At 32.7% G+C, this 17,710-nt stretch overlaps 1 long non-coding RNA gene across 1 annotated transcript in view; it reads right to left on the reverse strand.

Annotated features, from left to right (window-relative positions):
- Positions 1–5,608: 5,608 nt before the first annotated feature.
- The window catches only part of LOC309642422, a 65,420-nt gene continuing 53,318 nt past the window's right edge, over positions 5,609–17,710 (reverse strand). Inside the window, exon 3 of the long non-coding RNA XR_014253186.1 lies at positions 5,609–10,540. This is a non-coding gene — a long non-coding RNA (uncharacterized lncRNA). The remainder of the gene's footprint in view (positions 10,541–17,710) is intronic.

A 17,710-nucleotide genomic window follows, 5' to 3' on the forward strand; every position in this document is an offset into this window, starting at 1 on the left:
TAGAAAGTTCTCGAATGTCCCTAAGCTATTATCCATATACCATAATTCCCTCTTAGATCCCTTTTATTTTTATTTAAGTCATAACATGAAATCTTTAGTGAAAGAGAAAGGCTTGTATAAACATGTATAATAAACTCACGTGAAAATATAAAGAAGACTAATTAGCTAAATGTGTTTCAAAAGAAAAGAAAATTACCCTTCTAAAGAGTATTTTTTTTCAAAATGACAATATTTTTACCATGAGCAGATTCTTATAATTCAGAAAACAACGACTTGAACATAATATGTTTAAACACTCAAATGAAATCACATACAAAAATGATCTTACATGGCTATATATAATGGAACTAGATACAAGAGAAAAGATTTTCTAATTGTGGTTACTTTGTGACATTGTGATGACATTTTGGAAAATTATTTCAGTTCTCTAATAACTGTTACTCATCTGAAAATTACAATAAAAAAGAATACACTTCATAGTGGTTTGCTATACGTATTGAAAATAATAAATATAAGGCTCTTAGTACATGGAACATAGTAGGTACTTAATAAACGTTTGTTGAATAAATGAATTTTAATCATTCAATGCAAGTTAACAATTATCTTTACATTAATTACAAATATGTCCATGTGGGAAGAAATTCTCTGAAAAATATTGTAGGAAACAATAAAACTAACCAAAAAGACAAGGCTTTTATATGACCATTTAAATTTCTATTCCTAGCAGGTCTAAAGTTGCCAAGATTTGTAATATATTCTGAGTAAAAAGAGTTTCATATCATTTTTTATTTTGGTTGTTTGCTTTTTTGTTATTGAGTTGTATGAGCTATCTGTAAATATTTTTTTTTTGAATTTTTGAATTTTATTTATTTTTTTATACAGAAGGTTCTTATTAGTTGTCCACTTTATACATATTAGTGTATACATGTCAATCCCAATCTCCCAATTCATCACACCACCACCACCACCAACCCCTCCCACTGCTTTCCCCCCTTGGTGTCCATAAGTTTGTTCTTTACATCTGTGTCTCTATTTCTACCCTGCAAACCAGTTTATCTGTACCATTTTTCTAGGTTCCACATATATGCGTTAATATACGATATTTGTTTTTCTCTTTCTGACTTACTTCACTCTGTATGACAGTCTCTAGATTCATCCACGTCTCTACAAATGACCCAATTTTGTTCCTTTTTATGGCTGAGTAATATTCCAATGTATGTATGTACCATATCTTCTTAATCCATTCGTCTGTCGATGGGCATTTAGGTTGCTTCCATGACATGGCTATTGTAAATAGTGCTGCAATGAACATTTGGGTGCATGTGTCTTTCTGAATTATGGTTTTCTCTGGGTATATGCCCAGTAGTGGGATTACTGGGTCATATGGTAATTCTATTTTTAGTTTTTTAAGGAACCCCCATACTGTTCTCCATAGTGGCTGTATCAATTTACATTCCCACCAACAGTACAAGAGGGTTCCCTTTTCTCCATACCCTCTCCAGCATTTGTTGTTTGTAGATTTTCTGATGATGTGCATTCTAACTGGTGTGAGGTGATACCTCATTGTAGTTTTGATTTGCATTTCTGTAATAATTAGTGATGTTGAGCAGCTTTTCATGTGCTTCTTGGTCATCTGTATGTCTTCTTTGGAGAAATGTCTATTTAGGTCTTCTGCCCATTTTTGCATTGCGTTGGTTTTTTTTTTAATATTGAACTGCATGAGCTGTTTATATATTTTGGAGATTAATCCTTTGTCCATTGATTCATTAGCAAATATTTTCTGCCATTCTGAGGGTTGTATTTTCATCTTGTTTGTAGTTTCTTTTGCTGTGCAAAAGCTTTTAAGTTTCATTAGGTCCCATTTGTTTACTTTTGTTTTTATTTCCATTACTCTAGGAGGTGGGTCAAAAAAGATCCTGCTGTGATTTATGTCAAAGAGTGTTCTTCCTATGTTTTCCTCTAAGAGTTTTATAGTGTCCAGTCTTATATTTAGGTCTCTAATCAATTTTGAGTCTATTTTTGTGTATTGTGTTAGGGAGTGTTCTAATTTCATTCTTTTATATGTAGCTGTCCAGTTTTCCCAGCACCACTTATTGAAGAGACTGTCTTTTCTCCATTGTATATCCTTGCCTCCTTTGTCATAGATTAGTTGACCATAGGTGTGTGGGTTTATCTCTGGGCTTTCTATCCTGTTCCACTGATCTATATTTCTGTTTTTGTGCCAGTACCATATTGTCTTGATTACTGTACCTTGTAATATAGTCTGAAGTCAGGGAGTCTGATTCCTCCAGTTCAGTTTTTTTCCCTCAAGGCTGCTTTGGCTATTCGGGGTCTTTTGTGTCTCAATACAAATTTTAACATTTTTTGTTTTAGTCCTGTAAAAACTGCCATTGGTAATTTGATAGTGATTGCATTGAATCTGTAGATTGCTTTTAGTAGTATAGTCATTTTCACAATATTGATTCTTCCAATCCAAGAACATGGCATACCTCTCCATCTGTTTGTGATATCTTTGATTTCTTTCATCAGGGTCTTATAGTTTTCTGAGCACAGGTCTTTTACCTCCTTAGGTAGGTTTATTCCTAGGTATTTTATTATTTTTGTTGCAGTGGTAAATGGGAGTGTTTCCTTAATTTCTCTTTCAGATTTTTTCATCAATAGTGTATAGGAATGCGAGAGATTTCTGTGCATTAATTTTGTATCCTGCAACTTTACAAATTCATTGACTAGCTCTAGTAGTTTTCTGGTGGCATCTTTAGGATTCTCTATGTATAGTATCATGTCATCTGCAGACAGTGACAGTTTTACTTCTTCTTTTCCATTATATATTCCTTTTATTTATTTTTCTTCTCTGATTGCCATGGCCAGGACTTCCAAAACTATGTTGAATAATACTGGTGAGAGTGGACATCCTTGTCTTGTTCCTGATATTAGAGAAAATGCTTTCAGTTTTTCACCATTGAGAATGATGTTTGCTGTGGGTTGGTCGTATATGGCCTTTATTATGTTGAGGTAGGTTCCCTCTATGCCCACTTTCTGGAGAGTTTTTATCATAAATGGGTGTTGAATTTTGTCAAAAGCTTTTTCTGCATCTATTGAGATGATCATATGGTTTTTATTCTTCAATTTGTTAATATGGTGTATCACATTGATGGATTTGTGTATACTGTAGAATCCTTGCATCCCTGGGATAAATCTCACTTGATCATGGTGTGTGATCCTTTTAATGAGCTGTTGGATTCTGTTTGCTAGTATTTTGTTGAGGATTTTTGCATCTATATTCATCAGTGATATTGGTCTGTAATTTTCTTTTTTTGTAGTATCTTTGTCTGGTTTTGGTATCAGGGTGATGCTGATCTCATAGAATGAGTTTGGGAGTGTTCCTTCTTCTCCAATTTTTTGGAAGAGTTTGAGAAGGATAGGTGTTAGCTCATCTCTAAATGTTTGATAGAATTCAGCTGTGAAGCCTTCTGGTCCTGGACTTTTGTTTGTTGGAAGATGTTTAATCACAGTTTCAATTTCATGACTTGTGATTGGTCTGTTCATACTTTCTATTTCTTCCTGGTTCAGTCTTGGAAGGTTATACCTTTCTAAGAATTTGTCCATTTCTTCCAGTTTGGCCATTTTATTGGCATAGAGTTGCTTGTAATGATCTCTTCAGATGCTTTGTATTTCTGCAGTGTCTGTTGTAACTACTCCTTTTTCATTTCTAATTTTATTTGAGTCCTCGCCCTCTTTTTCTTGATGAGTCTGGCTAATGCTTTATCAATTTTGCTTATCTTCTCAAAGAACCAGCTTTTAGTTTTATTGATCTTTGCTATTGTTTTCTTTGTTTCTAGTTCATTTATTTCTGCTCTGAACTTTATGATTTCTTTCCTTCTGCTAACTTTGGGTTTTGTTTGTTCTTATTTCTCTAGTTCCTTTAGGTGCAAGGTTAGATAGTTTATTTGAGATTTTTCTTGTTTCTTGAGGTAGGGTTTTATTGCTATAAACTTCCCTCTTAGAACTGCTTTTGCTGCAGCCCATAGGTTTTGGATCATCATGTTTTCATTGTCATTTGTGTCTAGGTATTTTTTGATTTCCTCTTTGATTTCTTCAGTGATCTCTTGGTTATTTAGTAACATATGGTTTAGCCTCCATGTGTTTGTGTTTTTTACGTTTTTTTCCTTGTAATTGATTTCTAATCTCATAGCGTTTTTGTTGGAAAAGATGCTTGATATGATTTCAATTTTCTTAAATTTACTGAGGCTTGATTTGTAACCCAAGATGTGGTCTATCCTGAAGAATGTTCCATGTGCACTTGAGAAGAAAGTGTAATCTGTTTTTAGATGGAATGTCCTATAAATATCAATTAAAACTATCTGGTCTCTTGTGTCATTTAAAGCTTCTGTTTCCTTATTAATTTTCTGTTTGGATGATCTGTCCATTGGTATAAGTGAGGTGTTAAAGTCCCCCACTATTACTGTGTTACTGTCAATTTCCTCTTTTATAGCTGTTAGGAGTTGCCTTATGTATTGAGGGGCTCCTATGTTGGGTGCATATATATTTATAATTGTTACATCTTCTTCTTGGATTGATCCCTTGATCATTATGTAGTGTCCTTCCTTTTCTCTTGTAACATTCTTTATTTTAAAGTCTATTTTATCTGATATGAGTATTGCTACTCCAGCTTACTTTTGATTTCCATTTGCATGAAATATCTTTTTCCATCCCCTCACTTTCAGTCTGTATGTGTCCCAAGGTCTGAAGTGGGTCTCTTGTAGACAGCAAACCTATGGGTCTTGTTTTTGTATCCATTCAGCAAGCCTGTGTCTTTTGGTTGGAGCATTTAGTCCATTCATGTTTATGGTAATTATTGATATGTATGTTCCTGTTACTATTTTCTTAATTGTTTTGTATTTGTTTCTTTAGGTCCTTTTCTTCTCTTGTGTTTCCCACTTAGAGAAGTTCCTTTAGCATTTGTTGTAGAGCTGGTTTGGTGGTGCTGAATCTCTTAGCTTTTATTTGTCTGTAAAGCTTTTGATTTCTCCATCGAATCTGAATGAGATCCTTGCTGGGTAGAGTAATCTTGGTTGTAGCTTCTTCCCTTTCATCACTTTAAATATATCATGCCACTCACTTCTAGCTTGTAGAGTTTCTGCTGAGAAATCATCTGATAACTGTATGGGAGTTCCCTTGTATGTTATTTGTCATTTTTCCCTTGCTCCTTTCAATAATTTTTCTTTGTCTTTAATTTTGCCAATTTGATTATTATGTGTCTCGGTGTTTTTCTCCTTGGGTTTATCCTGTATGGGACTGTCTGCACTTCCTGGACTTGGGTGGCTATTTTCTTTCCCATGTTAGGGAAGTTTTCGACTATAATCTCTTCAAATATTTTCTCGGGTCCTTTCTCTCTCTCTTGTCCTTCTGTGACCCCTATAATGCGAATGTTGCTGCATTTAATGTTGTTCCAGAGGTCTCTTATGCTGTCTTCATTTCTTTCATTCTTTTTTCTTTATTCTGTTCCGCAGCCATGGATTCCACCATTCTGTCTTCCAGGTCACTTATTCGTTCTTCTGCCTCAGTCATTCTGCTATTGATTCCTTCTAGTGTTTTTTTCATTTCAGTTATTGTATTGTTCATCTCTGTTTGTCTGTTCTTTAATTCTTCTAGGTCTTTGTTAAACATTTCTTGCATCTTCTCGATATTTGCCTCCATTCTTTTTCCGAGGTCCTGGATCATCTTCACTATCATTATTCTGAATTCTTTTTATGGAAGGTTGCCTATCTCCACTTCATTTAGTTGTTTTTCTGGGGTTTTATCTTGTTCCTTCATCTGGTACATAGCCCTCTGCCATTTCATCTTGTCTATCTTTCTGTGAATGTGGTTTTTGTTTCACAGGCTGCACAATTGTAGTTCTTCTTGCTTCTGCTGTCTGCCCTCTAGTGGAGGAGGCTATCTCAAGAGTTTCATATCTTAAGGCACAGAATATTCAATTGATATATTTTATTGAATTCCATGATAAAAATAGCTCTATGAAGAAATATACAGGTTTAAATGCAGGTTTAAAATATTTTATTTACCACATTTTTCAAATCCTATGTATATAAATGACTATTTGCAATAACCTAGGTGTTGCATGTTGTTTTGATGATGCTTTTATTGTTCCCAAACATTTTAGAATCCCTCTTTGGATACAACTTTAGAACTAATACATGAGAGTATACAACACATAAATACATACACACACATTATATCATTTTATAATCAACATTTATATCTTAATAAAAACTTTATTATCCCATTTATTCATCCCACCCACACTATTCACAAACACCAGGAACATATTTGACAAGATTAAGTACACTCAGACAAATGTGTTATAAAATGTGAAGGCAAATCTACAAAATATAGCTGCCAAACATAGTTTGGCAAAGGTGGCATCACCAGAATAGATGTATGACCAACGAAGGCAACACCTTAAAAAACCTTAATGATTATTTTCAAACATGAAATCAATAAATTTTAGGTTGGTTTAATTAAATATGCTATATCCTCTTTGGATATCTACCCTTTCATTAATTTCCACCTAGAACAAGGAGGCTTTATGCTGTATATTATTTTTAAATGGTAATTTGGTGATCATTGGTTTCTTGATGGATGTTAATATTTCTGAATACAACACGGGTTTTTAATAATAAATTAAATTAATATGATAGATATTTCATTTCTCAATAGTACACATGTCCATATTAAAAAAAAAAGTCATATGTAATGATTTCAATGTAGAAAAGAGAAATTCTCAGTTTTTTAAAAAAAGCAAAAACCCCCAAAATCCTCAAAACATAGAATTGCATTATACACATTAAAATTCTCTTGATTTAGTATTTTTGAGGAAAAAAATATATATACCAAATAAAAATGCTTCCTTCTATCATTTTAGAAAAAGAGCTAGGGTTTCCTAAAGGATAAGATTGGAGAAGATAAATTGAAGGGATACTGGTAAACAATACAAGAAGCTTACAAAACCAATTAACTTTATCATTATTTCAAGTTATTCTTCTTAATTTTTATACACATAGTGATTTTTGTAGATATGAAATACTTGCCGAGCTATGCACAATCTACCTAAAAAAATAGTACATAATAATGGTTTGAAGGCCTAAATATGTCTCTCCTAATTATATTCTTATCTCTTCACCTCAAGAATAATACAAATTTTATCACTGCCATGAATTTTAAAATTAATAGACTTCATTTTTAGCGCAGTTTTAGGTTTATAGAACAATTGAGCAGGAAGTGCAGAGAGTTCCCATGTATCCCTTCCCCCAAATTTTCCCCTATTATTAACATCTTGCATGAGTGTGACACATTTGTTATAGTTGATGAACCAATACTGATACATTGTTCTCAGCTAAATTCCATAATACATGAGGGTTCACTCTTTGTTTTGTACAGTTCTGTAGGCTTTGACAAATTTCTATGCCATACACCCAACATTATAGGATCATATAGAATAGTTTCATTGCTCTAAATATCACATCTTCTCTAGCCATTCATCCAGTACCCAACTCGTGACCCCACCTCCCAAATGAGACTCCTTGGCAACCACTGATTTTTTTACTGTCTCTATAGTTTGGCCTTTTCCATAATATCATATAGTTGGACCAATACAGTATGTAAGCTCTTCAGACTAGCTCCTTAGACTCAAAATATTCATTTAAGATTCCTCCAAATCCTTTAGTGGCATGATAGCTCATTTCTTTTTATCATTGAATAATATTCTATTATATAAGTGTACCACAGTTTATCTATTACCCCGTTGAAGGACATCTTGGTTTAGTCGAATTTTTGACAATTATGACTAAAAATTCTGTAAACATTTGTCTGCAGGTTTTTATGCATACATAAGATTTTCACTTATTTGCATAACACAATTGGCGGATGGTAATCTGTATGTTTACTGATGTAAGAAAATGTAGTTGTCTTCCAAAGAGGCTGTACTATTTTGCATTGTAACCAGTATTAGTGAGGTTCCTTGTTCTACATACTCTTGAGCATTTGGGTGTCGTCAGTGTTTTGGAATTTACTAAATGTAAAGATGTTGCGCATCATCTCATATGTTTATTTGCCATCTTGTATATCTTCTTCGGAGAGGTATCTGTACAGATATTTTGCACACTTTTTAATTAGGTTGTATTCTTATTGTTGAATTTAAGTATTATGTGTATATTTTTGATAAAAGTCCTTTATTAGATAGTGTTTTGCAAATCCACAATCCCAGTATGTGGCTTGTCTTTTCATTCTCTTACCAGAGAAGTTATTGCCAAATGAAGGTCACCTATATTTTATCCTATGTTATTTTCTAGGAATTTTATAGTTTTTATTTTACACTTAGGTCTACAATCCATTATGAATTAATCTTTGTAAAAAGTGTAATATCTGTGTCTTGATTCACTTTTTTGCATGTGGATGTACTGGTGATCCAGCACCATTTTTTGAAAAGACTACCCTTTTCCACCGAATCGCCTTTCCTTTTTTGTCAAAGACAAGTTCACTATATTTTAGTGTGGTCTCTCTGGGCTCTCTGTTCTGTTACAGGAATCTAGTTATCTATTCTTTCACCAATGCCACACTGTCGTGATTAGTGTAGTTATAGAGTAAGTCTTTACGTTAGTAGTGTCGGTCCCCCAGCTTTGTTCTTGTTCAGTATTGTGTTGGCTATTCTGGGCGTTTTGCTTTCCACATAAAAGTTAGAACATGTAACTATCCATAAAGTAACTTGCTGGAATTTTTATTGCAATTGCATTCAACTTGTAGATAAAGTTGAGAACTGACATCTTTATAATAATATTGAGTCTTTCACTCCATGAACATGGAGTATCTCTCCATTTATTTAATTCTTCTTTGATTTTGTTTATCAAAGTACTGTAGTTTTCCTTGTATAAATTTTGTAAATATTTTGTTACATTTACACTGAAGCATTTAATTTTGGGGGTACTAATGTAAATGGTATTGCACTTTTAATTTCAAATTCCATTTGTTCATTGCTGGTATATAGGAGGCAATTAACTTTTGTATATTAAACATATGCTGTAACCTTGCAATAATCATTTATTAGTTCCAGGAGTATTTTTCTTAATTCTCTGGAATTTTCTACATAGATGATCATCTCATATGCAAAGACATTTCTATGTCTTCACTCCCAAGCTATATAATTTTTTTCTTGTCTTATTGTATTAGCAAGGACTTCCAGTACCATGTTGTATAGGAGTGGTGAGAGAGAATATCCTTGCCTTGTTCCTGATCATAGGAGAAAGCATCTAGTTTCTCAAGATTAAGAGCAATGTTTGCTGTAATTTTTTGATAAACGTTCCTATCATGCTGAGGAAGTTCCATTTTTTCCTAGCTTGTTGAGAGTTTTTATCATGAATGGGTGTTGTGCTTTATTAAGTGCTTATTCTCCATCCATTGATATGATCATATGATTTTCCTTTTTTGGCCTGATGTTGTGAACAGCCTTAATTGATGGTTGAATGTTGAACCAGCCTTGCATACCTGTCCTTATAAATAAATTTGGAAGTGTTCCCTTTGCTTCTGTTTTCTCAAATATATTCTAGAGAAATTGGTATCACATCTTATTTAACTTCTACCTGTCAAATCTGTTCATTTCTGGTGTTAAAGTTTCCAACTATAATGTATTTGTTTATTACTCTTTGCCGTCTTATTAGTTTTTACTTCATGTACTTTGATGCTCTGTTGTTAGGCACATGCATTAAGGATTGTTATTTCTTCTTGGAGTATTGACCCTTTATCATGTAATGCCTGTCTTTATCCCTGATAACTTTCCTTGCTCTGAAATCTGCTATGTTGGATATTAATACAGCTATCCCTGCTTTCTTTTGATTAGCCTTAGTGTGGTATATCTTTCTTCATTCCTTTACTTTTAGTCTACATGTATCTTTACATTGAAAGTGGGTTTCTTGTAGACAACATATAATTAGGTGTTGTTTTTTGATCCACTCTGACAATCTCTGTCTTTGAATTGGTGTATTTATTCCATTCATATTTCATTTGATTATTTATACAGTTAGAATAAGAGTGACCATATTTTAACTGTTTCCTAGTTGTTAACCTTATTATTTGCTTCTTTTTTCTTTTCACTCTTTTTCTGCTATTTATTGTAATAATTTAATGTGATCTCATTTTTTCTTCTATTAGCATTTAATTATGCTTATTTTTATTTTTTTAGTGGTTGCTTCTGAGTTTATGATATATATTTACTACTAATTTTTTTTCCACTTTCAAACAACAGTATATTGTTACATGGGTAGTGCAAGTACCTTATAACAATTTATTCTCAATTTCTTTCTCCCATCTCTTATTATATTTCTGTCATTCATTTCACTTATCTATAAGTTTATTTATCCAATACATGATGCAATTATTAATTTGAACATAGATCATTTAAGAATAAGAAAAATAAAGGATTTACCTTGTCAAATGCTCTTCCTTTATTTATGTAGATCCACATTTCTGATCCATATTATTTTGCTTCTCTCTAAAGAAATTCAGAGAGAATTTAAAAATTCTCTCAGAGAGAAATTCAAAAACATTTTTTGCAAGGTAGTTCTACTGGCAACAAATTCCCTCAGTTTTTGTTTGTCTGAGAAAGTCTTTATCTCTGCATCATTTGTGTAGGATAATTTCCTTGGATACAGAATTCCAGGTTTTTGGAATTTTTTCCTTTCAATACTTTATATATTTCACTCTGTTAGTCATTTTGCTTGAGTTTCTGACTTCTCACTCTTGTGGTAGGTAGTAGCTTTGGGTTGAAAAGAGGAAAATTAAAAGCAGCAGGAAAAGATAATCTTTTACTTCTTAAGTGACAAATCCCTGCTACTCCCAAATCCCATCCCTGAATCTATGGCTGCCATCATTCATCTTTCTCCAGGATGGGTTTCAGACCATAGCATTTGTGCATTTTCTTGTAGTTCAGGGCACCACATCTAATCCAATACTTTTATGTAAAGCAGCAGTTATTATTTTTTAATTAGATTCATCTTATTGAATAGAATTTGCTACTAGCTACAGTCAGTTTGCACACAGTCCTACAAATATACACGGAAACACCCATATGATTAGAGTTGGCCATTTCCACTATCCTTGGCCTCAACTGTGAAGCACTGAAATATAAAGCATTATTATCAACTATTTTCCTGCTTAAGTTAATCCATTATTGCATGAGAAAATATAATTAGCTTAGGAAAGCTTCTGATAATGTTTGTTCCCATGACATATGAACTCTCATTCTGCTGTTTATATAGGCAGGAATTTGAGGAGATAAAAATATTCTTCTTTCTTTTCCTGAGTTATGATTTGATATTTAAAGTTTTATTTCTAGTAAATATAATTAGAGAATATGTCTTAGGTCTATGGCTAGGGAGACTTCCTAAGTATTATCTAGTCATTATTAAGGTGAACAACTGACCACTTGTAGAATAAGGGCAGGTCACCTAACAGAGGTAACAGAGATAACTGTGGATTCTGAGGACAGAGTAAGTCAAAACACGAGAAAAAGAGGCTAACTCACACATTCTCATACTTTCTCCCCAAATCTCTAATTAGATATATCAGTGAGTGAAAGGTGGCGAGTTCACGTCACATTCTTTTTTCTCTCTAGAAATTAGAGAGAAGTTTTGATCTGTCATGAAAATTTGAAGTAAATTTTATCATTTAACAATATAGTGTCTGATAGCTACTAGGATCAGCTCTATGATTACTCTTCCAATTTCCATCTTCATGCTTAAGGACAGTTTATTAAGTACGTGAGCTCTCTGTGATATGCAATATTAATGAATCTACAGTCTCTAGTTAAATTTGGAGAGAAACTCATATATTGTGAATGTTCCTAACATATTAGGGAGGACATCTGCAATTCTGCATAGTTCACTTTTTTTGGGCTTATGATTTTTAGGCACCAATGAAAACATGTCCTCTTCTTGAACATTCGAGAAAAAATTTAAATACCAGAAAAATAATTTATATAATCTACTGGATATAGAACCAAATAGTGATTAAAAGTACCTTGTTATTTTAATATAACTGATGTTTTCTTACATGAAACTTGTTACTCTCAAAGATACTCTTAATAAAATAGCAAGGTTACCTTGAGGTCAGGAAAACTGTTGACAATTAATATATAATGGAATGGGGAAATTGTCATGATATGATGTTAAATTCTAAAAAATGTCTATTTTTTCAACATTAAGCCAACACACACATGAAAATGCACACATGTGAGCTCACTAAATTTTTTAAGCGATAGGAAGCATACTTATATTTCTAATATAACTCTCCTGCCTGGTGAAATATGGGTGGGTTTTAGTTTTGTGGCATGTCTCTCTAGAGTCTCCAATTTTACCCTATGTGTCTATGAGCTTAACCCAGGGATTCTGAGGGGATACTCTGTATAATTAGTAGTGTGTCTCCTAATTACAACACTTTAATTTTTTTTTTTTTAATTTTGCTGCATTGGGTCTTAGTTGCAGCACACGGGCTCTTTGTTGCGGTGCATGGGTCTCTCTCTAGTTGTGGCACACGGGCTTAGTTGCCCCGCGGCATGTGGGATCTTAATTCCCCGACCAGGGATCGAACCTGCGTCCCTTGCATTGGAAGGCGGATTCTTAACCACTGGACCACCAGTGAAGTCCCTAATTTTGTTTTAAGTGTTAAAATTACCTTGCAGGTAAGTAATCATAAAAGAAAACTTTAGTTATTTGGGGCTAGTTTTAATTTTGCTCCAAGTCCTTGACTCAAAAGAAACTATGCCCTTCAGTACAGCTGAAGATTAACTGCAATGTTTTCAGCTTAATTGTTCATTCATTTGCTACAACAAAGGCTGCATGAGGAGAGATTAAGAGTGCTGGTCTGGAGTCAAAAAGATCCAGGTCAGAATCCTAGTATTGCAGATTCCAGTTATATGATTTGTGGCAAACTGCTGATCCCACACTGTGTTAGTGAACATTAACTGAGTCAATGTATTCATACCAAGTTCTTAGTCTTATTATTATTATCCTAATCACATTAAAGAAAATTAAGGTTAACTGAGAAATACTGAAGAATTTCTTAAAAATATTGGTGTTCATTATGTAACATTTTCTCATTTAAATTAAAAATGCTTCCCCAAATGCATATACATTTTACAATATTATTTTCCAGGTACCTTTCTTATTACGATATATTAAAATACTTATATCCCAGTTTTAAAGACTGTGTAGTATATAATTAAAGAGAAAGTTGTTTGCAGTATAAATTTTCATTTCTCTATTATCTCATTGTGAAAATGTTATAATTAGGTGACTATCAACTATTTAGGTTAAATACATCGAAAATTATTTTAATATAAGTACTGTTGCAAAATTTTGGATAGGTACTGTATGAAAATATTGTACTCTAACATTTTAGGAATGTCTACAAAATAGCATCTAGAAAAAAGATTATGCTGCTGTAAATATTTAATTTTTTTCAAACATTTATATATTTTTATAAATGCAAAAAATATAATTGACTTAAACATATAAAAGTATATATTTGAATACCAGAAAAGTGAATATATTTTAGGGAAATTATTTAGAAATATAAATAAGCAGTATTTTGAGGAATCAGGGATAGGAAAAAAGGCCATGTTTTAAGAAGTATAAATACTAGCAAAAAGTTCTATCTTGATATATTAAGAAATTATTCAGGCTAAATTTACCATCCAGTTGTCATGACAACATGCATTTTGCCTAATGCGAATATTTGGCGAGGGGAAAAAAAAATCTAACTTCTGGACAAGGTGTTGCTCTGATATGTACAAAACACTTCACTCCCTTTTAATCAATTTTGTTATGCATTATTTAAGTTATTTGCATCATAGCTGTCTAACTCAAAGAAAAGTAGGATTCATTTCAAACTATCTGTAGCATTAAAATGATTTTCTTAGTTGTATATATCATTTGAAAATCTATATTTTTACATACAATAAAATCACTAAGTATTTCCAGAAATAAGTTCCTCTAAATTAAATACTTCAATTAGGTAAAACTATTCCAAAAATATGTAGAGAAAAAATAAATTTTCACATTTATATATTTTTAGATTAGAAACGAAATTGAGTGTAGATGAAACCCTTTTAAAAAGATACATTTCTCATTGTAGAGCAATTGTGCTCCAATGAAGATGTTAAAAAAAAAAAAAGATACATTTCTTTCACAACATCTTACTTTTACTAGAAAGAAAGACATAATTTGGGCTAAAGTATTTTTGCTAATGTAACAAATCTATAGTTATTAAACATTCAAAATATTCAAGTGTTAATTTTCTTTTCTGTTTGAGTCACTGTGCAACATAATTGATTTTTACTTTTGCTTAATTTTAAAATTTTTCCCATGAAAATGAGTGAAATTTATATTTGCCTGAATTTTTTTTCTTACTTTTCCTTTTGAATTGACTACATTGATTGCTAGATTTATTGTCACAGTTAACTGATTCTGCCTTATGGAAGAAAGGCATAGGCTTATCATCATTTAAATGATTTACAGGTCATACCTTGTTACCACCAGGAATGAGTGGTGGCTACTACATCATGAAGCCTGCATTCCTTAACCACTTTCATTATTTTTCTGACCCCAGAGGCCTCTTGGTTTGCAACCAACCCATGAGGTAATACAGTACAAATGACTGAGGAAGATGAGTAAGAAGGGGAAAAAAACCCAAAACAGTGTTGGGAACTCAAATCTATAAATAGTTCATCTGGGGTTCCATTCTGGGAATAGATTCATGCTCATTAACTCATAGTAGAATGGGCTAATATATTAAAAAATAGCTTACACTTTGTGATGGAATTATGCAAATTTGAAACATTAGGATTTAACCATCTAGGACAAGATTCAGTAAAAATTGGAGTCTGACTTCAGCATCTAAAATTTGCTTGACCAGCAGAAAGAATTCAATGGAGCTAATGTGTTGGAAAATGAGATCTTAACCAAGGTTTTTCTGATGGTCAAAACATAGGATAGTCCATTATGCCACATTTTCTCTCTTTAAAAAGAGAGTAAGCCGATGTTTGTTACAGAACCTGCATCCCTAGGGAATAACAGTAAAGTTTGCCAGATTTCTTTCAGGCCACGAAACAACACCTGACCCACTGAAAAGAATACTCTTAAAGAGAAGTGAATAATCACATATGTTACAGAGAATCTGTCTCAGAATGCCGGTTAAATAATGTTACAGACCTATTTTCAATATATCAAAACTGTTTTTCAATATCCCTCAAAACTCTGTAAAAACGGCACTTTACTCTTTACATCTTATTGACATATTATATTTTCTAAAATTACATTAGAGATATCTGACCTTTTTTGGGGGAGGAGGGGAATGGGGGAGGCACACTCATCTCTCAATTGCAACACTTTTGTAGACAACTCTTCCAGTTCTCAGATGGTTAATTCCACCCCTGAAACATATCCCAGAGGCTTCTAGTCTCAGTATTTCTGGCAATACAGTCCAGGTAGGGCCTGTGGCACATAGGAACACAGCCTAATCTATTATCTCCTTACAATTTTACTCCAAATCTGAATAATCATTCTCTTGCTTTCATGCCTAGAGTTCAGAGGTACATTACAAAGTGCTTCATGGAGAGCTTTACTCAGAGATATTACCAGAAACTCAAATTTAAATTTTCCAGACCTAATTTCTTTTCTTCTACCCTAACCTGTTATTCTGAACCTATTTCTTTTAAGATCTTAAACTTATCACATGTTGGAAGAAATATCCAAATTAATTCTAGCTCTTTCTATCATCTCTTATATTTGACTGGTATTTGATTTTTCATAATTCTCTCTTTTCACTCGCCTTTTGAATCAAACTGCAATCACCCTATTTTAGAATCTCATTCACATTCTAGAATACCATAGTACTATTTTGCTGTAGACTTCCCTAGACTAGAATTGCTCTTCAAACCAAGCAGTGATGTCCACAGTAACCATACTAGATAATAGCAGCTCACATACTAGTTAATTCTGAATTTCAATATTCTCTGCAACAATTAAACATCCAGGGTCATAATTCTGTTAATTTATTCCCTCCATACTATGGAACAGGGGTTTTTCCGAAACTTACTTGGTGTCATTCATCTTCAAACAGCAAATTACATAAATCTAGATTACTTTCAGTTTATTTATTCCATAGTTAGTAGCTTTTGTGACTTTGTTCACATGTCACCTCCCTTTGTTTAGTTCCCATTTTATCATGTTATGAAGAAATTCTGTATATCCTTAAAGGTCCAACTCAAGTGATACATTTTCTCCCGAAAACTTTTTGTTTAAAGCAATCTCCCCTTCCTCTAAAATCCCCATGTGTTCTGAATATCTCTCATACGTTTACTACATTGTATTGCAGTCATTAACATCATCTTCACTAATTCTACCCTCTTCATAATCATTCATGACCTGCAACTTCCCATATTCCTTCCTATATAGTGCCATATGCCTTATATAAGGACCTGAATATTCAAGGCAAAATTGTTGAATCAATGAAATCATTAAGCAAATAAAACACTGACTATAAAATGGTAATATTCTTTACATATTCTACCTTTAAAGCACTTTTCTTAATAAGTTATTATTTATCTACATCTATAGTTTTTCTTATCTCTCATTCCTTTGCTTTCTTCAACCCTCCTAGAGTCAAACTGAGTGCTTTCTGGCTACACATATTAATGTGCAACATTTGTTCACTTCTCAAAGGCTGCCAGCAACTTCTGACAACATATTACAATGCTGGAATACACTCATGTTGGTCTGCAATCTAAAATATACTTAATGTTTTTATTGTAGAAATCAAAGAGGAAACATGTTCAGAAAATGTGACATAAAAGAAATACAGGCAAACGATAAATATTTGACAAGTACTTGAAAGGAAACTTCACTATGATTCAAAGGAAACTTATACTATCTTGGAGGTAATTATCTTATTAGAATGTTCCCTTTTTTGATGTCTGCTCATTATCTATGTTATATCACAATTGTTACTTGCCCAACACATATGTATTGCTCATCCAAAAAATGTACAACTAACCTTGACAGCTTAAAATAGTCTTCCTTCTATTTTGCAAAGTACATTTAGTAAACTATGCATTACGCTTTCCACGTCAATGCCCTCTGTAAACTCAAGATAGCAATCTCCCATTTTAATGACAGCTGTGATCAAAAAAATGAACATTTAATGTAAATTTTGAAGCCACTGATGGAACCCTGAAATGGGATTACTATGACAGAATAATTATTTTTAAAACTCATTTTTTAAAATGCACACCAAACAAACAAAGTTTGCAATTCTTTCATTGGAAAAGGGTTAAGGTAGGTAAACCCTGTGGAAAAAAAATATATTTTAAAATTATATATCCAAGATTGCTAGTGATAAAGAAGGCTTAAAATAATTTAGTATTAAAATTTAGGCTTTAGATGTTAAAAGGGAAAAAGAGGAGAGTAATATATCATTTATGACATAATTTCATATCACAGAGAAACTGTGTATAGAAGACAAAATTGTAGTATAAAAAGAACTAATTTAAAATTTATGTGGCCACTTTAAACGGAAACCTCAAATAAGTAACTACTAATTTACCTTTGTTTTTTCCAATGCAAAAGGGGTTAAAACACCCATATTAACTTTTCATAGGAAGACT

This window comes from Balaenoptera physalus (genome assembly GCF_965194825.1).
Source record: "Balaenoptera physalus genome assembly, chromosome: 14".
NCBI lineage: Eukaryota > Metazoa > Chordata > Mammalia > Artiodactyla > Balaenopteridae > Balaenoptera > Balaenoptera physalus.